Here is a 22,891-nt window from a genome sequence, read left to right as displayed (position 1 = left end):
GTGGTCTCTTGAGAAAATACCCAGCTAGAGGGTAAGTTTACAATCTTTCCAAAATTCTCACTTCTTAACATCACAGATTAATTAAATTGTCACTTTTTTATTTGCTTGCTTTCTTATTTGGTGTGTGTGCATGTGCATGTGTGTGCATGCGTGTGTACATATGTGTGCATGTATGGGTGCTCCTGTGCCTCTGTGTGTGTGTGTGTGTGTGTGTGTGTGTGTGTGTATTTACGGAAGTCAGAAGAGGGCATTGATTTCCCAGAAACTGGTGCTACATAACACCTTGAGAAATAAACTGAATGGCATGGTTTTGGGAGATAAATCATGCTGGAGCCATAGGGCTATTCCATTCCTATGTAATATCTTTGCCTCTCTGCCTGTCAGACAAGTAGTCTTCCCCCAGATTTTATATCTCAGAAGTTGCAAGTCAAATATGTTAATGATCATACCATCTCCACATCCCATCAGCCTACCTGTGTTCATTCATCAAATGAACCACAGTGAACTCCTCAAACAAGCATGCAAGAATACTTGCCATGGCACCTGTTCAGACACCAGAAACAACTTAAGGAAGGCAGCTCTCTCCTTTCACCATGTGGGTCACAGGAATCAAACTCAAATCAGTGGACTTAGCCACAGGTGCCTTTGCTTGTCGAGAAGCATCTTAGTAGCCTAATTTTGTGTGTGTGTGTGTGTGTGTGTGTGTGTGTGTGTGTGTGTGTGTGTGTGTGTGTGCAAGATTTACTAAGTGCTGAATATGAACAATTTTCTCTCAGTAGTCTGTAACATACTGCTATGTCTGGAAACATTTCTGTTCAAAACTTCTAGCAGTCCTTGCTAGGCTATGCTCCTTGGCCTTTATTATTAGCTTTGGCCTGCATAAATGCAAGCTATGGATACTTTCAAAACCATTACTGTGGATCACAGAGGTCTGAAAATAATTACTTGACTCATCAAATGGTGTGAATTAGATACAGATTATTATTGTTCTGGTCTCCATTCAAATATAGCCTTCTTGTGGTTTTCTAGAATTAGAGCTAACAGAATTCTCACATATTATATATACATCCTTCAAAACCTAAAAAGAGTGAGTTGTTCATTTCTTGGAGTAGGCAACAATATTTTAACTTTAGTTGCTGGTATAATGTATCATCAGTGCTTGCCATCCATATTATTCCTAAAATACCATCTATGCAGATTCTTTCCTATTTGCTAGATATTTTCAACAGCCTTTGTTAATCATTTGCATCACCAGCCCATTTAGATAAGTTTAGATAGTTTGCTCAACATCTGCTGATAGGATTTTAACATCCTCAATGTAACATATTATTGCATTTTTTACTTAATCAAATCTAAATCAGACTTAATGGAATTGTGAGTAAGTTAATGAATCGGAATAACCTTGAGGAAAAATAATAAAACTATTCATTATAAATTGGGATCCTTTCCACATGAAGGGAAAATGACAGCTATTGTTTTGTGATTAGTAACAAAGGAAAAATATGCAGAAAGTCCTAACGAGTGAAAATGCTGAAACTAGCTGACTGTGTTCATCCCTAAACAGAGAATCTATATCACCTCTTCAAGGCACAGGTAGCATCATGGAAGAGGGGTCAAAGAACTTAAGAGCTTCAGTATTGGAAACAGAAATAGTGATATGAAATGCTATTTTTGGATACTACATATCTGTTGTACCCACACACTCACAGCAACAGAGATTATCTGGACATGATCCTCACAAAACCCCATCAACAGTCCACCATGGAAGAGGGGGTCCTTAGGGTTTCATACTTCCCTGAGTAGCTACAGGCAATTAATTAATAGTTGTTAAGGAAGACAAAGTCCTATTCGTCAGTGATGTAGCCTCTGCTAAGTAACTTTTGCTCTAGCAAGTAACCCCAGACTCATGCTCCTGCAAACATGGATCTAATTAAATTCAAAGGATCACAAAATATATGAAAGTAGGAAGAGACCTCTGGAAAATAATAATGGTTTCAGTGGGAAAACAGGAGGGGTGAGGGGCACTTGTTCATGGGAGAGGTAGGATGTGATCAAAGATATATACATATACATATATGTAATGAAAATGTGAAAGAATAAATTTGAAAAACATTCTAACAGTACAATATAACTGAGCAACTCCTTGTAGTTTTTCATCCTTTCAGAACAATGATTCAGGATGGTGGTGGTGCACACCTTTAATCCCAGAACTTGGGAGGCAGAGGCAGGCAACTCTCTGTAAGTTTGAGGTCAGCCTGGTCTATAAAGTGAGCTTCAGGACAGCCAATGCTATGCAGAAAAAAACCCTGTCTAGAAAAACAAAAACAAAATAAAACAAAAACAACAACTAAAACAGAATGATGATTCTATATGGAACGTAATCTATAAAATCTATTAATATATAATTCAAGCCTTGAGTGTTTGTTGTTAACCTCCATGAGCCTTTGGCCTTGCCATTATCCACACATGATCATTGTACAAAGAATTTACCAGCGGCAGTAAGCTCACATGTCACTAATTAAAATAATTATCTATTTTTCTCCATAAGGAATTATGTTATGTACTGCTTTAAATTAAAATCCTGAGTAGACCCTATAAAATCTGTAGATTACTATTTGACATATTTTGTTATGAGCCAGGGCCTGCTCATACAGGCCTTCCATATTCCTATACTGGATAGATAAAAGTGTTTGAAACCAGACATGATATTCATTTCAGTAATACATACAGGCAAAGAAGATACAGCAATTTCACATAAAAACCTGCCTAAACATTTTACTTTTCATCAAAAAATTAACCCTAATTTTAACAGTAACTACATCCTCATATGCTCCCAATATAACAGTGTCAACCCTATCAGTGCTAGCTTATTCAATCCATCCCTTAATAACTATTTCAAGATTCCCACTTTACTGGAGTAAATCTCTTGATAATTCCATTTTATCCTTCTGCATTTCTTTAGTGAATCATTATCATTTTTGTAGCATCAGTGAGATCCCTGAAGGAAAATGAATTGAAAAATTTGATTCAGCTTTTAAAGCACTGCTTGATTTTGCAAGACTGAATGGAGTAAGCATGCAAAATGTGTCTCTAAATTACGGCATTTACTCTGCACTTGGTGAGACATATAATAAATTGGGGAAACATTTAATCATTGTAAAGTCAATCAATCAAGCATGAATTCTCTATTCCATGTATCAGCTGCTTCATCCTGATGGGCATTTCCAACTAACTTCTTTTAGAACCTATTTATTTTTATGTTTATGGATGTTTGGCCTACATGTATGCCTGGTGTGGAAAGTCCTTCTGTATATGTGTTGTTTTTATTGGTTAATAAAGAAGCTGCTTGCAGCCAGTGGCTTAGCAGAATAGAGCTATGCAGGACAACTAAACAGAATGCTGGGAGAGAGTAGGTAGAGTCAGGGAGAAGCCGTGTAGCCTCTGCCAGAGACAGACTTGCCAGAACCTTGCCAGTAAGCCACAGCCACGTGGCACTACATAGATTAATATAAATGGGTCATTTAAGATATAAGCATTATACAGAAATGCACTTAAGCTATTGGCCAAGCAGTATTGCAAATAATATAGTTTCTGAGTGATTATATCATGGTCTGGGCAGCCGGGAATGAACAAGTGGCCTCCCACAACAAATTGGTGCACCAACGTGGTCGACTATATCCACATAAAACCTGAGAAAGCTTAAAAAGGAATTTAAACACAAAAGAACAGAGTTAAGCATGGCTTTTTGGTAGCAGCATTAAAGGCATAATTCCTATAAAAGAGGTCTTCCTGATTCAATGGTAGAAAACAAATAAATGGTTTTGACATGGTGGTTTCCTGGGCCATGCTGCTAATATGAACTCTGACTCTTTCGGGAGGTCTGGCTATGGAGTATTTAAATTGTGTTTGTGAGCATAATGCCACAGTTTGCTTAATGGCAACACAGACCTGCTGCAACCTGACACTGGATCTGGGGTGGAAAGAATGGCTCTCAGAGGCAATGAATGGACCTCTGCTGTGTTGAACTGAGCAGAGCCAAAAGGCAAAACAGCCTTAGTCCTAGTAATGCTGCTTAACAACTTAAGAAGCACTCCTGGATAAAAAAAAAGATTTCAGATATACAATAGGACAGATTCAGACATAAAAGAACTCTAAATGAGACACAATGTGTTTTAAAAATGTACGAAGACTTGAGAGAGGAGAAAACAAGTAAAGAGACAGTAAATATAAAAGATAAGAGTACAGTCATAAATTAAAAGAGTAAAGATAATAAAAATAAATATTAAACTTGTAGAAAAAGTAATAGAGTAAGAAAAATAAACCATGTAAAGATGGAATATACACAGAGAGTCTGGATTAAGTAATTATTATGTTTTTTTTTTTGATTTTTTGACTGTGAAGGAGCTAAGTACAGAGAGACATTTCATTGTATGAGGTGCTCAGCTAAACCAACATATATATTTTAAAGGTATCTTGACTTGGAAATTTGGATATGTTGCTTTGGAAAAGAGGTTCTTCTTTTCTTTTCACAGAGGATGAGAACGTGTGGATTTCTTTCAGACTAATGTGGTTTGATGGACCAAGACCTGCTAAAATGTTGCTGTAAACACTCCCAAAAATTATTTCACCCAACAAAAAATAGAAATCAGTTTGGAGAAAACTACACCCAAATTACTAAATATTATTTATAAATGCTTGTTTACATTTAAAGGGGAATATGCTATAGAGATGAATACTTTGCAGTGATATGGATCTTTGTTTATTGATACAATTTTAAGATTTATTTTGTCTTACACACACACACACACATATATATATGTATATATATATATATATATATATTTCTGCTCTTGATTAAGGTATTGTGTTTGTGCCACTCATTTAAAAATATAATGTTTCTCACACTAGTCAGTCAGTCAGAAGAATCAGTCAGTTGGGAGAATTAGTCCTCCTCTTGGACCCAGCAAAGTCACCTTGGAGACATTGAAATGGTTGAGACATTGAAATGTTTGCTCCTGGCAGTCACCTCTGTCAGAGGTAAACACTCTTGGGACTGAATAGTAAGGAAGAGGACACAGACCACGTTCTTCCGAGAAGACCAGAAGCAGAGGAGAGTCAGTCTCTGGTACCACCGGGAAGAATCCCAGGCCTGCTTGACCTGTAGGAAACAGAAAGCTGACTCCATCATTGCAGCACTTGCACCAGGAGGACAGCAGCATATGCACTGGGGCAGGCAGCAGAGAATTCTGTAGGTTCCTCTAGGCCTGGGTATTTTTAGTCTTTTTTTCTATTTTTTTATTATTTTTATTGAGCTCTACATTTTTTTCTGCTCCCCCTCCTTCCTCTCCTCTCCCCTTCAACCCTCTCCCATGGTACCTATGCTCCCAATTTACTTAGGAGATCTTGTCTTTTTCTACTTCCCATGTAGATTAGATCTATATATGTCTCTCCTAGGATCCTCATTGTTGTCTAGGTTCTCCGGGATTGTGATTTGTGGGCTGGTTTTCTTTGCTTTATGTTTAAAAACTACTTATAAGTGAGTACATGTGATATTTGTATTTCTGGGTCTGGGTTACTTCATTCAAAATGTTGTTTTCTAGCTCCATCCATTTTCCTGCAAAATTCAAGATGTCGTTATTTTTTTCTGCTGTGTAGTACTCCATTGTATAAATGTACCACATTTTCCTTATCCATTTTTCGATCGAGGGGCATATAGATTGTGTCCAAGTTCTGGCTATGACAAACAATGCTGCTATGAACATAGTTGAGCACATGTACTTGTGGTATGATTGAGCATCCTTTGGATATATACTCAAAAGTGGTATTACTGGGTCTTGAGGAAGGTTGTTTACTAATTTTCTGAGAAATTGCCATACTGATATCTAAAGGGGTTGTACCAGCTTGCACTCCTATCAGCAATGTAGAAAAGTGTTCCCTTTACCCCACAACCTCTCCAGTATAAGTTGTCATCAGTGTTTTTGATCTTGGCCATTCTTACAGGTGTAAGACAGAATCTCAGAGTTGTTTTGATTTGCTCTGATGACTAAGGAACGCTGAGCATTTCGTTAAGTGTCTTTCAGCCATTTCAGATTCCTCTGTTGAGAGTTCTCTGTTTAGGTCTGTACTTCATTTTTAAATTTGTATTATTTGTTCTTTTGACAACCAATTTCTTGAGTTCATTGTATATTCTGGAGATCAGACCTCTGTCTGATGTGGGGTTAGTGAAAATCTTTTCCCGTTCTATAAGCCATTGTTTTGTCTTGTTGACTGTGTCCTTTGCTTTATAGAAGCTTTTCAGTTTCAGGAGGTCCCATTTATTAATTGTTTTTCTCAGTGTCTGTGCTGCTGGGGTTATATTAAGGAAGTGGTCTCCTGTGCCAATGCATTCAAGTGTACTTCCCACTTTCTCTTCTATAAAGTTCAGTGTAACTGGCTTTATGTTAAAGTCTTTGATCCATTTGGACCTGAGTTTTGTGCATGGTGATAGATATTGGTCTATTTTCATTCTTCTACATGTTGATATCCAGTTATGCCAGCACCATTTGTTAAATATGCTTTCTTTTTTCCATTAGTTATTTTTTGCTTCTTTGTCAAAAATCAGGTGTTCGAAGGTGTGTGAATTAATACCTGGGTCCTCGATTCAATTCCATTGGTCCTTCTGTCTGTTCTTCTGCCAATGCCAAACTCTTTTCAGTACTGTAGCTCTGTAGTAGAGTTTGAGTCAGGGATTGTGTGATGCCTCCAGAAGTTCTTTTATTGTACAAGATTATTTTGGCTATCCTGAGTTTTTTGCTTTTCCATATAAAGCTGAGTACCATTCTTTCAAGGTCTGTGAAGAATTTTGCTGGTATTTTGATGAGCATTGCATTAAATCTGTAGATTTCTTTTGGTAAGATTGCCATTTTTACTATGTTAATTCTACCTACCTAAGAGCATGGGAGATCTTTTCACTTTCTGGTACCTTCTTCAATTTCTTTTTTCAAATATTTAAAGTTCTTGCCATACAAGTCTTCCACTTGTTTGGTTAGAGTTCCTCTGAGATAGTTTATGCTATTTGTGGCTATTGTGAAGGGTGATGTATCTCTGATTTCTTTCTCAGCCCATTTATCATCTGACTACAGGAGGACTACTGAATTTTTTGAGTTAATCTTGTATCCTGCTACATTACTGAAAGTGTTTATAAGTTGTAGAAGTTCCTTGGTAAAATTTTTGGGGTCACTTATGTAAACTATCATATCATTAGCAAATAATGAGAGTTACCCTAATATCCAAACCACAGAAAGACATTACTAAGAAAGTGAATTACAGACCAGCCTTACTCATGAACATTGATGCAAAAATACTCAATAAAATACTGGAAAATAAAATCCAAGAACACATCAGAACCTTCATCCACCATGATCAAATCGGCTTTATCCCAGAGATGCAGGGATGGTTTAACATACAAAAATCTGTCAATGTAATCCATCATATAAACAAACTGAAAAATAAAAACCATATGATCATCCCATTAGATGCTGTAAAAGCTTTCGACAAAATACAACATCCCTTGGAGAGAGCAGGGATACAAGGAACATACCTAAACATAATAAAGGCAATATACAGCAAGCCAGCAGCCAACATCAAACTAAATGGAGAGAAACTCCCAGAGGTCCCACTGAAATCAGGAACAAGACAAGGTTTTCCATTCTCTCCATAACTATTCAATATAGTTCCTGAGGTTTTAGCTAGAGCAATAAGACACCAAAAGGAGTTCCAAGGGATACTAATCATTAAAAAAGAAGTATTTGTAGTCTTGTAGGAAGGCAGAGTCAGAAAATTGCGAAAGTTCTGCTGCTGAAAATCTGCTTTTCTGAACAAAATTTGAAATGATATCTGGCATCTTGCCTGCAGTAGGTGCACTCGTATAGACCTTAGCCTGGCCGCGACGGGCGAAAGGGGAGAGATGGAGATGACCATCGGAGACAAGGCCATACTGACGTCCCCCAAAGCCATTGACAAAATAAAAGTAATGCAGGCGCAATGAAGATTCAGGGCACAAACACCGAATTTGGCATCTTCCATTCAGTTTGGGTAGGTTGTCTTGGGACACTTGCCGGGCCAAAACATATCTTTGCTGACAGAAGTTGGGACTTAATCTTCTACGAAAGGGAATCAGGTCAGTGTTTACATAAACAACAGCGAACCGAACATGGAGGATGCGAAAAGGCAGAGAAACCATGGGGCAGAAACCCTGTGCAGACAGGGATGGTAGTTCTTGTTTTGGGTCCTATCCCCGTGACAGCCTACCCTGATCTTGACTGCAAAAGTAAAGGACCGGGGAAGAAAATCAGGTACAAGGTTTGAAATCACAGGCAGACTTCATCCTGGACCTGATGAACGTGCATTGCAAGTCGACTGAATGGACTAATCACGCTAGTGGAACATTGGCCAGCAAAAACCTCAACACTGAGAATTGTTCACCTGGAAGCGGCACTTGCCTGAGTGCTAGTATCACAGCGACCTCTGTGAAGCAAGCTGTGATTTACAGCTTGCAGGCATTAATGTGTTTGGGTTTCAGAAGAAATTTTGGCTGTTGGCAAGCACTTCCCTATTGGCCTCGGTTCTGCTATGCCCACTTACCACCATGGAATAGAGGGCCGGTCAACTAATTACGGTGGGGGTAGTTTCTCAAGGTCGGACGAAATCCATGAGGGTGTGAGTAAGAAGTCTTCAGACTGTAGTGCTGCAACGTCCTGCCTACGGTAGGAGCACTGGCCTAGGCTATAGCCGCGCTGAAACTGGAGAAAGGACAGTGAGAGAGACACAGCCATTGGAGACAACACCGCATCCGAGCCCTGGACTGTGCTGTCCCCGAAAACCGTAAGCACAATGATAGGAACGCAGGTGCAACAAAGATGCGGTGGTACAAACACTGAATTTGTTTTCTTCCAGTCCATTCAGGTAGGACACTTGGAACACCGCATCTTTGCCAACAGCAGGCAGCACTGAATCAGCTAATGAAAGAATTCAGATGATTTTTTTTTTAGCATTTATATAAGTGATGATGAGCCAAGCTTAAATGACGTGAAAATGAAATGAAACCACAGCGATATACCTGGTGTACACTCGCACTGGGTCATCAGCCATTTGTACCATTTTTGCTCACGTGGTCTTTGGGCCGTGATTCGGATCGAATTCCGCGGCAGTCTGCTTTGTGATCCTGAATCTGGCTGCAAAATGGAAGGACCAAAATAGAAAATTACGGACGTGGTTTGACATCGTGGACTGCAACTCGGGCCTGCAACAGCTGATCAAAAGTGCCTCAGCCAAGGAATTATGGACACGTGTGGATCACGGGTGGGCAAAACTAATTGTGCTGGTTGTGATGCACTGTGAATCTCTCCTAGACTGAGTGCAGCGACCCCTATGGTGAAAAAGTGTTAGGTCTGCAGCTGGTAGGCGGAGCTGTGGACAGTGTAGGAAGACGTTTTGGCTTCTGACTGGGGCTTAATCGCCCAGTTACCCAGGGGCGATTAAGAAGCAGTCTTGGTGGCCTGACTAGGTGTCTTTCCCGTGGTTTGAGCACACTCTGGGGCCACAGCAGTGCCATGACTATAAAATAGATGGCAAGAGAAAGAGGTCATTGTACACAAATCAGTCCTGGAGTCGTGGGCAGTGCTTAACTGTCATCTCAACCAAAGGAGTGTTGCTGCAGTAGAGACTTGGTAGTGCAAACACTAATTTTGTCATCTTCTAAGGGGCCAGGGTCAGACAGATGTCTTGGGACACTTGCCTTCCAAAACGTGCCTTTGCCAATGGCAGTCTGCGCTGAATCTACTAAGGAAAGAAATCGTACGTATTTTCAATGTTTATAAACGACAGTGAGCTGAGAGTAGAGGAAGTGAAAAGAAACTGAATCCCTGGTGTCATGAGTGCATCTGAGCTATAGAACAAGCATTCATAATTAAAATAAGACTCTGAGTAGTAATTGGGAAGCAGCTATCAGGATAGGGGGTAAGCTGTGAGGACAAAAGGTGATCTTTACACAGATCTGTATCTGGCCACCCACTGGTCCACTTAATAATGATACCCTATTCTAAATAACAAAACAAACAAAATGCCTTCATTTTCATAGTGTAATAGATTAAAACAGGATTCAAAGACGATTGGGCATAACCGTGCTTTATAAGTTGAATAAAACAAGTTAATAAATGCATGTCAACGAAAAGTTTAAGTTACAACTTTATAGGGGAGGGAAAATGGCTAAAGCTCCTGATATGTTATTTGGCTTGTTTGAGAATTTGTTAAGGGCTGGAGAGAGACGGTTCAACAGTCAAGAGTACTGGTTGCTCTGGTGGAGTATCCTGGGTCCATTCCCAATACCTGTACACTAGCTCATAGAGATAATGTATTTGTGTTTTAATAAATAAAACTTGCCTTATGATCAGAGGGCAGAGTTAAGCCACTAGAGGCCAGAGAGTGGTGACACACCTTTTAATCCCAGGACTCAAAGTCATCTTGGGATACTTCAGATTGAATCTGTCTAAAAAGAGAAATAGAATTCACACAAAGGTGCTCCCAGAACTTGGTAGTCACACGCCTTTAATCCCAGCAGCACTAGGGAGGTGGAGACAGGAGTGATATGGTTGGGCTGAGAGAAGTATATAAGGCAGGAGGACATGGGAGCTTATTGCAGTCAGAGGTTTGGTGGAGAGCACTGCAGTCTGCAATCATGCTGAGGACAGGATTGCCCCTATGTTTGTCTAAGCCTTGGTAGAGGTAAGAACCCTCTAGTGACTTGACTGTTTCACTTTTCTGATCTTCAGCATGAACCACCCCCCAAAATATAATGTATGATTAAGAAATACAGATTAATAGACAATCATCTATAATAGTCAAGATTGTAGTCATGTTTGCTAGGTTTTCTAGATAGAGATATATTTTATTTAGATATTTTTCAAATCTTTCAGAGACCTTCAGAATATGGCATTTAAAATGTTTTAAGAGCTTAAGACTTTGGGGACAATAAGACATCTGCTCCTGGCAGCACCAATCTACTTCAAGAGGATGATGGGTACCGAAGAGGCTTCTCAAGGAGTTTGTTACCCATTTGGCCAAGAAACTGCTCTTGCCTGAACTGCTTGATGTGATGCTGTATGAACTGGACATGCAGAACCCAGAGAAAAATGACTGCTGAATTTGCCTAAAGGTGAGACCATCCTTCAGGGTTCCTGCTTCATGAAAGAATAAAAAGAGTCTGCTACACATTCTGCAGGACCCTGAAGAAAGTGACTGACAAACTGCCAATATAGGCAGAACTGCCTTGGAAATTTCCTTCTTCATGGAAAAGTCTGCTGGATAGTATGGACTGGCAGGCTGAAGAAGGGTGCCCCAATTTTACAGAAGAACTTTGGGTGACTGTCTAGGCAGCAAGTTGTCTCTGTCAATTTTAGAGTTTTGGAAGTTTCTTACAATGTACTTCCTGTTTACTTAAGTAATATTATATCCTTCTGGAGTCTATGATGGAGTTGAAGAATAGATAGTTATAGCTTTCCTTAGTTATGATAAAAAATAAAGTAGATATAAATGTTGTAACTATAATTTTTGCTTGATACCTGTCTTCTTATATGTAATTTTACTATGTTACAGTAAAAATTTCCTCTTTATTTAAACAGAAAAGGGGAAATGTCCTTCTGCATATGTGTGGAAAGTCCTTCTGTATATGTGTTTGGTACGGAAGAATTATCTGTATTCTGTCAATCATGTATTTTAATAAAATGCTGATTGACCAGGCAGGAAGTATAAGTGGGTCAACCAGACAGGAAGTAGAGGCAGGACAATGAGAACAGGAGAAGGCTAGGGAGGAGGAAGCCCATTCCTCCGTTTCTGCCCAGACCACAGAGAAGCAAGATGTAACCTGCCCCGCTGGAAAAGGTATTGAGCCACATGGCTAACACAGACAAGAATTATGGGTTACCGTAAGATGTAATAATTAGTTAATAAGAAGACTGAGCTAATGGGCCAATCAGTTTATAACCTAATATAGACTCTGTGTGATTTTCTTTGTGGTATGCCGGCTGTAGGGCACCAGGCAGGACAGATACACCAACAAGCCAGCCACTCTTGTTACAGATGGTGCCCATGTGGATAACTGAATCCACAGAAAGCCTGAGAAAGCTTGGGAAAGAATAGAGTAAAGCATGTTTTCTTGGTAGCAGCAATTTCTCGAGTCTGCTATGCTTGCTAGGGGCAAGCAAGCACTTTCATCTAAGAGAGGCTTCCCGACTCAGCTTTAGCTGCAAAACCTTGCAGCTCTTTTAAGAGGTCCTGCCAGAAAACACTTAAACTGTGTTGATGAGAAGCTGAAGGCATGCTTTTCGGTTTTCAGCCATAGCAGGAAAAAAGCTGCACCATTTTAAAATGCCAGTTTTCTGGACTGTCCTACCAGGGCAAACTCTGACTCTTTCAGGCAGGAAGTTGAACTGAGTGTGATCTGTGAACAGAATGCTGCAGCTTGCTTGCTGACAGGGACCTTGAAATGCCACAGAGTTGTGGCAATAAAAATTGCTCCAGTGGTATCTCTGCCATGAGGCTAGAAAGCTAAGGAATGGGCTGGATCTAGTTGTCAAAGCCACAGCATTAATCCTACCCATATTGCTTGGTAAATTAAAGACTCATGTGGTCAGAAAAAGAGAGAGATACAGTAAAGACAGATTCAAAGATGAAAAAACCTCTAAATGTTTTACTATGTGTTAAAAATATATGCAGGCTAAAGGTTAAAGTTCTTAGGGTAAAAAAGGAAGAAAGAAAGTAGTACACATCTTTAATCCCAATGCCTGGGAGGTAGAAGTAGATTGACCTCTGTGACTTCAAGGTGTGGTAGCACACAACTTTAATCCCAATGCCTGGGAGGCAGAGACAGACAGATCTCTGATTCAAGGTGTGGTAGCACACACCTTTAATCCTAGCACTGAGGAGGCAGAGATAGGTGAATCTCTGTGAGTTCAAGGACAGTCTGGTCTACAGAGTTATTCCAGGACAAAGATATACAGAGAACCTGTCTCAAGAAGTAAAAGTAAAAATTAAAGAAATAGAGGTTAAAATAAAGTTGCATAAAGATGGAAAATACACAGAGAATCTTGATACTGTATGCTATTATGCTCTCTTTGAGTTGTTTGAATGCTGAGGAAGGAGAAATAGCTGCTAAAAGACTTTTGTTTATAAATGCTGCTGAACTAACCCAAGATAGGTATTTTGAAAATACCTTGACTTCAAAACTGAAGTCAAAAGGTATGTTACTTTGAAGAAGAGATTTTGCTTTTGTTTCCACAGAAAATGAGAGGCTGTGGATTCATTCTGAGTTAAGAAAAATCCAGTTTGATCAAAGAAGACCACCTGAGAAATCTCTGGTAGGAACAGATGGCCCAGATGTCTGAGTTCTACACCCAGAATGGATTCAAGATGCTGCCTGAGATGTTCAGGTCTCACAGGATACTCCAGTCAGGACTTGATTATAAATCTAAATTTTCTTTTGGTCCCCATAAGATTATCATATTATCATAAGGTGCCCCCAACCACCTGGAAGTAGCCTGGAATACTATGCCCACATTCCCAACAAATGGACTATGGATATTTTCCTTTTTTTTTTTAAGGAAGTGGTGTGGGAGAATTATCTGCATTCTGTCAATCATGTATTTTAATAAAATGCTGCTGATTGGTCAGGCAGAAAATATAGGCGCGTCAACCAGACAGGAAGTAGAGGCAAATGCTTTCTCTCCAGTAAAGGAGGTTGTCAGCATAATTTCTAAATATAAGATATAAACCCTTCAGACACACCCACACATGTACATGCAATCAAAGCAATAGAGGGATTTCAATAGGATTGCTATGGATTATCTATATTATAGAATTTCCCAGTTATCATGAAATCAGAATATCAGGATAGTAATCACTTTGTCATTAGCATCCAGTAGAAACTATTGTAATTATTCAGCCACAGATAAGCCTGCACTTCCAGGTTCTAAAGGCAGGCATGTGTGGATGGGCCCTCAGGAACAAAGGGCCCCGCGTGACCCACATGCGTGCATACATGGTTACCTCCACATGTGACTCAGCTAAAACCCTTGCGTACATGCATGAGTCGCCCATCTGCGTCATCAGTGTATAATGTAGTCACACCAACTCCCTGTTGCACATGTGCTAGGCAGCTTTTAAAAGCTGGATGCACCATTTCTCTGTCTCTGTCTCTGTCTGTCTGTCTCTCTGTTTCTCTCTGTCTCTGTCTGTCTCTCTCTCTGTCTCTCAGCACACCAATACCCAGGCCTATACACACCCCCTCTCAAATAAACTCATAAACGGGTTTGTGTCCCATGTTTCCGTCTCACTCGCAACAGGTAATTTCAACTATGACATACAAATTGATACTCAGACTGAACACATTCACACATAAAAGAGATTACAACAGCAATCTGTAAACAGATATTAGAGTTTTTGTTTTTGTTTTTTAAAGGATGGATAAGAAGCTGACTTAGTAGGTAAAAATGATTGCTATACAAACATTGGGATCTGATTGTGGATTTGCAAAACCCACATTAAAATGTAGATATAGTGACAAGCATTTGTATCTCAGCACTAGTAATGTGGGGAGAGGAGGATATGTGGGGGTTGCTGGATATCCAAATAGTCAGTTGGCAAGCCTTGAATTCAGCAAGAGACTGTTACAAAAATGTAGGGTAAAGAACGAACAAGGACGATACCCAAAGTTGAACTCTGACTTTCAAATGTACTCACACACATACACACACACATACACACACACTTGAACACTCATACACATGCACATATACACACAAACACACACACACACACAGAGATACACAAAGGGGAGTATGGATATGCTATATTAAATAGATAAAAAGGATAAATCAATGTAGAATTTTTCTCATACAAACTAAACTCTGTTCAAGACCATTTAGAACTAGAGAAAACAGTATGTACAAGTACTAACAGGGTTCATATAACCCACAAACCCAGTGTAAATACTCAATAGCAATAGATTCTTTCTATGACAATTTAAATGTATCATAAGCTTGCATCTTAACTAATTGACTCAATGCTAAAACTAATGAATATGAAAAAGTGACAGAATAGAATACAATAAGCACTTGGACTTGGACATGACTCTAATGAGGATATACAATCTAGGTAATATGTGAGAATGGTATTTTCCTTCCTTTAAGAACTCCTGTTGACTCTTAGAATACAATAGTTGCATAAAATCATCATTAATAAGAGATCATTTTATCATATATTGAAATAAAATGAATGACATTTTACTTTAATTTCAAAAATCAGTAATTTTCTTATTAAAGTTACATGCCTATATAAATATCACATTCTATCCAATTTTAGATATCTCAAAACTATCTCTTGTGCCCAAGTTTCAATCCCATTTGCTAGGCCTGGACCCAGACTCAGGGTAGAAGTAATATGCTTCCTACCTAAGCACATTTGTTTTTTTTTCTGGGTATTTCTCATAAAACAAAATACAACATATATACTATTGCGGATAGCTTATCTCCATGACAATAATGTATCCAAAGCCATGTACGAGCATAGTAACTTCTCAAAGCTGATTCCATAAGTATACTACATTTTTCTTTCTTGATCATCAGTTGATGAACATTGGGTTCCTTGTTACATTCACTCCTAAGTATTTTATTCACTTTGATGTTCTTATGGGAGAATTGATATTTTTAACTTTATTACTTTATTGGGTTAATGTAAACCCAATTGTTAACTGAATTCTCTAGTTCGGTCTCAGTGTCCATCAATAAAGCATTATCTGTATATCCATACAATGTAAGAGCATCTTCCACAAATACAGATCTTTTACTTCTTTTACAACTTGCAGGCTTTTAATTTCCTTTTAGGAAATTTACCATTAATCAAAAATAAAAGTATGTATTTATTATGTGGTAATAACTAGCAAAATTGAACCAATTAATTAGCATATTCTGAAGACATTCACTAACTTAAATCTCACTTTTTCTTGTGGGAAAATTTAAAGTCTACTCTTTGCAATTTCCAGGAATGTAACAAAATTGTTAACCACAGTCACTATGTTGAAGAATAGATTTTTGAGTATATTCCTCCTGTTTAGCTTGCAATGTCATATTCTTTGACAAATAATTCCCAAAATCCTTCTCATAGTAACCTCTATTCCTAGTAACCATGACTCTATTGTCTTTTCTTTGTTTTCTTAATATTCTATCTCTTCCTCTCCTCTCTCTCTCTCTCTCTCTCTCTCTCTCTCTCTCTCTGTGTGTGTGTGTGTGTGTGTGTGTGTGTGTGTGTGTGTGTATGGGTACACATGCATATGTGACATTCACATGTAAAAACAAGAGGACAACATGCAGAAGTTAATATTCTCCTTCCACCACATGGATCCCAGTGATAGAAGTCAGGTTGTCAGATTGGATAACAAATGCCTTTACCAACTGAGCTATTTTACTGGATCCATGATTCTATTTTCTACTTCTTTGAAGTCAACTGCTTTGGGGTGTTTGTGTTATGTTTTGTTTTATAGATTCCACTTACATATGAGATCATGCAATATGCATCTTTTGTTCAATATATGGCTTATTTCATGTAACAGACCTTAAAGATTCATAAACATTAACACAAATGAAAGGCTGCTATTCTCCTTCTGGCCAAATAATATTATTATGTGTTCTTTATTTATTCTCCTAATAGATACTTAAACTGAAACTAAAACTAATTTTTCCATAGGAATTAAATCATATACACTGTCTGATAATGTAATACTCAAAGGTTTAGGATATGCTCTGAAGATTATTTGGTATATGAGAAAGTAGGAAAATGTCAATAATTCCCACTTAGAAAAGCAAACAACAGAATTAAACACTATAGTGACACAGTAAACTTAAACAGGCCCATTACAAGTGATAAGATGGAAGTTGTTATAAAAAGCCTCCCTTCAAAGAAAATCCCAGGATCAGACAGACCCATATTGTATTCTACCGAACTTTGAAGGAATACATAATATCAATTCTTCTTCTGTTTGGAGACTTTAAAAATAGATGAGGCATATCTCAAAATAATAAAGGAAATATGGAACTATTGTCAGAAATTGCTAGTTTGTTTCCTGACCACCCTGACCTAAAATAATCACACAGAAACTATATTTTTTGCAATACTGTTGTGTTTCTGGTTAACTCTTATATCCTAAACTAACCCATCTCCATTAATCTGTGTATTGCCACCTGGCTGTGGCTTACTGGGTAAAGTTCTGTCTGGTGTCTGTCTGCTCTGGCGGCTACATGGCGTCTCTGACTCCACCTTCTTTCTCCCAGCATTCAATTTAGTTTTCCCACCTACCTCTATTCTGCTAAGCCACTGGCTGAAACAGATTTATTCATTAACCAATAAAAACAACACATAGACAGAAGGACTTCTCACATCATAGAACAAACCTATATCCAACATTATATTAAATGGAGATAAACTGAGAACAGTTCCTTTAAAACCAGGAATGTCTATTCACTCAAAGTCTTAGCTATTATACCAATTAGAAAATTGAAAGCCATACTAAGATGGCTCTCTCTAGACTCCTTGGTCTGGGGGTCACGATCAGCCAGGAGCCTACCCAATGCCTCTGGCCCAGGGGCAATCAGACATCATCATACCAAATGCTGCCTGAGGTTTCTAGGTCCAGACAAGGGAGAGAGGAAAGACATCAACTCAGGGTCATGCCTTGTAACCTGGGCAGGCAGGACTCAACCAAGTGTACCTGTGACTCAAATAAGAGCCCTGGTGTCATGCTCTTGTGCTGGGGCACTATTGTGGTGAGAGAGTACAGGGTAGGGAGGTAGTAGAGAGAAAGATGAAGAATGATTCATGGGCTCTGGAGAGAGGCAGATCTGGGGAGGTGAGGGTGGTGAGAAACTGACTGATATGAATGGCCAGCTGGCCACCCAAGTCTAGGAAGATGTCTGGTCTTGACCTATAACAAAGAACCAGGTCTTAGTCAAGGGTCCTGTAGCAGCTGGGGGGAAGGGTAGGTGTTGATGTCTGTGATTCCTATCACTGCTGGAGGCTATGTAGGGACCTGTGGTCTGAGCTGCCACCTGGAGCCATATTGGTTTCTGAGGACCACACTGCCTCAGAGGCCATGCCAATCTGAGTGGCCTGTGCAGCCACCTGGGACCATGGTAACATTCTGGCCTGGGATTCTGCTGAAGACTATGTCTGGGTCCATGGTTCTGCCATGGCCAGAGTCTGTGTTGATGCCCATGTTTCTGCCAGGGGCCATGTGGATACCTGGAGGCCTGTGCTACAACCTGTGACCATGTTGCTGTCTAAGGGCTGTGTGACCACTTGAGCCAGGCCAATTTGTGTGGCCAGTGCTGTCAATTGGGACCATAGTATTGTTAGGGCTAGTGCTTTGGTCAAGGGTCTGGATCCTTGGTCCTGCCACAGTCTGTGTTGATGGCTGTAGATCTTGAGGTCATTGAAGTCCATGCACATGCCAGAGATATGGGCTGCCACGTAGGACCATGTTGGTGTCCAAGGGCCACACTGCCATGGTGGCCAGTACAGTTCAAGTGGCCTGCAAGTGCCATCTGGGACCATGGTGACATTGGGGCCTAGGCTGCCTAGGACCACAGCCAGGGTCTGTATTTATGTCCATAGCCCATGTTGCCACCAAAGACCACATAGATGCCTGGGATCTGGGCAGCAACCTGTGGCCATGAGGGTGTCCGAGGGCCTTGCAGCCACCAGGGCCATGCTGATCTGAGTGATCTGCACTGTCAGCTGGGGTCAAGGCATTATGTGGGCCAGGGCTGCCGCCAAGGGCCATGTCTGGGTCTGTGGCCCTACAGCAACGAGGGCCTGAATTGATGGCCCCTGTTACCACTGAGGGCCATTTAGATGACCAGGGTCTAGTCTGCTACCTGAGACCATGCTGCTGTTCAAGGGCCATGCTGCTGTTGGTGCCATGTTGATCTGGGTGGCTGGTGCTGCCACCTGAGGCCATGGACGCATTCAGGCACAGGTCATTACCTAGGGCCATTTCTGAATCTATGGTCCTACAGTAGCTGGGATCTGGGGTGGTGTTTATGGCTCCTGTTACCACTGAGGGTACTGTAGACTGTTGTGGAATGTTAATTTAAGTAGGCAAATATGTGTTAATTTGTTTATTCTGTGGAATAGTACTATAACTCTGTAAAGGTGTTTTACTTTTGCTTATGCTGCATTTGTTTAATGGTGTAAAGATGTGTGTTTAAGTATATAAAGATATGTTGTATCTGTTTACCCTTGCCTATCTAAGAAACCTGATTGGTCTAACAAGGAGATGTATACTCAAGAGTTAGGCAGAGAAAGGATAAACAAGGCTATCAAGCAGAGAGAAAAAATATGAGAAGAAATCTAGGCCCAGAAAGAAGAATGGGAGAAATGAGAGAAGGAGGAGGGGAGAATGAAGGACACAATCCAAGGCAAGAATCCAGGCAGACACCAGCCACCCAGATATAGAGAAGCAGTGAAGGTAAGATATACTGAAGTAAGAAAGGCAATAAGCCCTGTGGCAAAAGATAGAAAAAGAAAAACAGGTTAATTTAGGTAAAAGAACTACCCAGAAACATACCTAAGAAAGGCTGGGCACTCAAAACTAATAAGAATTCTGTGTCATGATTTGAGAGCTGGTAGGTGGCCTAAAAGTTAGAAAGCCTGGTACATTTTGGCATTCCAAGTTGAGACCTACATAAGACCTGAGAAAGCTGAAGAAAAAAAGAAAGAAAAAATGGATACAGCTCTTTTAAGAGTCTCTGCCATACTGGTACACTAAGTAGAACCAGCATGCTTGGTAAAGATGCCTGCTACAATGCCAGCACCAGTGTTCCAGAGCTGGGGGGTTGAATGCAGTTCCTGGCCAAACCAACCTCTGGACCAGGCTTAGGCTCAGTTCTCCCAGACCAGAGGAGGGAGATATAGCCAGTTGCAAAAGCCATGATAGAGAAAGCAGCTGTAGCTCAGCAGGTTTATGCTCACGCAGACCAAAAAGGAAAGATAAGCAGTAAAGCAGGTTCAGACCAAAGAAAAAAACCTAAAATGGTTCCAGTTTGTTTAAAAATGTGTGTAGGCTTAAGAAAGAAAAGAGAATGAATATAGACAGTCATAGAAAAATAATTTTAAAATAAAGTTTTTAAAGAGAGAAGTAAAGCAATTTAAAAAAAGCCATGTAGAGATGGGAAATATATAGGGAGTTTGGATCCTGTATGTTATTGTGCTGGTTTTTTTTTTAATTTTTGAATGCTGATAAGCAAAGGACAGCTGCTAGAAGACACGGGATTGAAAGAGGAACTGCTGAAATAAACCAGCCTGGATATTTTAGGAGTGCCTTAAATCAAAATGTGTTGCTTTGAGAAAGAGGTCCTGCTTTTGTTTCCACAGGAAACGAAAGGCTGTGGATTTATTCAATGTTAATAATAATCAGGTTTAATCTGGGAGACCCCTTGAAAATCCTGACGACAGACATAAGGAAATAAACCTAGAAAAACTATAAGACAGGCGATGTGCATTTTACCTGCTCAAACATAAAACAAAAAATAATTTTTGGTCGGTTTGTATACACACACAGTCCATACTTATGTTAATGCAGATACGTATGTTACCTCAGAAAGTTTGTGTGATTTCAGAGCAAGGTGACCAGACAGCATTGCAAACTGGTGGCCCGGGTGATCCAGCCTTTCAGAGTGACTCTGCTGCAGTTTACTTGGAGTTCTGCATCCAGAACAGACAGCTTCAGGCTGCTGGCTGAGATTATCCAGCCTGACAGACTATTCTAGCCAGGACTGTAGATAAGCCTTGTGCTTTCTCACTGCCCAGAGATTGTTATGGCTAGTTTTCTAAGGAATTAACCATTATTTCAATTTTCTCAGATTCCCTAAACATGCCATTGTCCACAGACAACAGGAAGCAGTCTAGAGTACACAATGCCCACATTCCCACAGGGTGGGGTAGGTGGTTTTTGATCATTTGGTAGATTATGGATATTTATCATTGTTCAGGAGGGATATAGGATAAAAAGACAACTAACAACCTCAAAAATCTTAGATTGGTATGGGCTTTGGTATATTGATACAAATTTTAAAGTTATTTTTGTTATACTGTATATATGTTTCTACTCATTTTTGGGGTTTGTGTTATGCAACTCATTAAAAATGTAAAGTCATCTATAATGATCAAACTTGTATAGGTATATTTTCAGGGTTAAACAGATATATTTAGATAGATTTATGGTCTTCAAAAATTTCAAAGACCTACAGAATATGGCATTTAATAACATAAGGCTAGAGAATGGTCAAACTCCAGGTGGCCAGTCCCTTAATGAAAATTTATTCCATCCCTACCTACATCCCCAAAAGAAGTCATCAATTGTGGAGAGCTATACTTCAGCATCCTTACCACAATTTTTAAAAGTTCTCTTTGATGGCTTTCTGTCTAGGCTGTTACTTTTTTTCTGGTAGGGGTAGGAGTTGTTACAGAAGTTAATTTTTTTCAGGAAAATGAAGGACTTAGAACATATACTATTAAAGGATATCACACAATCTCAGAAATAGAAAAGCTTCATGTTTCTCTCATATGCAGGATCTAGACAATAATATATGCACCTATATAAACAAAAGAATATCTGGATACAGAATAATATGAATAAAAGAGGATAAGGGAGTGAGGAAGGACTGAAAATAGGTAATAGATACAAGTTATGGAAGAAAAGATAACGCTAATTATTTTTCCAGTTCTCATTCTGTCAGTAATTTTTGAGTGCTTGGTGGTAGATAAGCAAAAAAAATTACATTCAATACTGAAAGTGTAAAATTTCAAACAAAATTCCACAGCTTCTGCTCCAAATTCTTATTCTAATGGTATAGAAGTTCATAGAATTTTATTGACTTTGGTATGTGACATTTTATTTATTTGCAAGGATTTTTATAATAATGTTTATAAAATAAAAATATATTAAGAAATGACACAGTGCTAGAATTAGTAAGAAAAGACTTTAAAGCAACTGTCATAACCCTGCTTCATAAACCCTGGCTGGTAATAAAAAATGAAATACCTAATACAGAGAAAAATGGCTTTCATAAAAAACAGATCAATAACTGTGTTGAGGCAAAGGTGGTAACTCAGGTAATAAAATGCTAAACAAACAAGCATGTGGACCCTAGTTCAATCCACAGCATCCACGTAATACCCAGGCATGGTGATATACACTTTTAATCTAAGTCTCATGAGTTGAAGATGATTAATTCATGAGCCTCACTGATATGGCAGCCTAGCCAAATCAGGGAACCCAGGTCCCAGTGAGAGAAGCTGCCTCAGAAAAAAACCCACAAAAAACAAACAAACAAAAAAACAAAACAACAGCAATCAAAAAAAAAACTAGTTAACACCCACCCAATTGCATGTGGCTGGTGATATCATGAATACTTTGACCAGTTGTATATGGACAAATTATATAACCTGTGAAATATACAAATCATTACTGGGAAGACAAAATTTGCCAGATGAAGTCATAAAGACATGGAAAACCTAACAAGATTGAATTGCTAACAACAACAAAAATCTTCTCATGAAGAGCAACCCAGATGGCTTGACTGCCTATCTCTACAGTGCATTAATAACCATCTTTAAAATAAAACTTCTCAAAAGTAGGTAACAAAAAATACTTCCTAATGCATACTCCATTATGTGGATACCAAACACATACAAAACTATAGCATGATAAGAAATGCAGATGGAAATCCACTGTCAATACAAACACTAAAGTCAAGAGCAAACAAAACATTACCCAAAATGATCTGAACACTCTGGACGATTATAC

Source organism: Myodes glareolus, chromosome X (genome assembly GCF_982192425.1).
Source record: "Myodes glareolus chromosome X, mMyoGla1.1, whole genome shotgun sequence".
Taxonomy (NCBI): domain Eukaryota; kingdom Metazoa; phylum Chordata; class Mammalia; order Rodentia; family Cricetidae; genus Myodes; species Myodes glareolus.
This window is presented reverse-complemented; position numbering follows the sequence as displayed.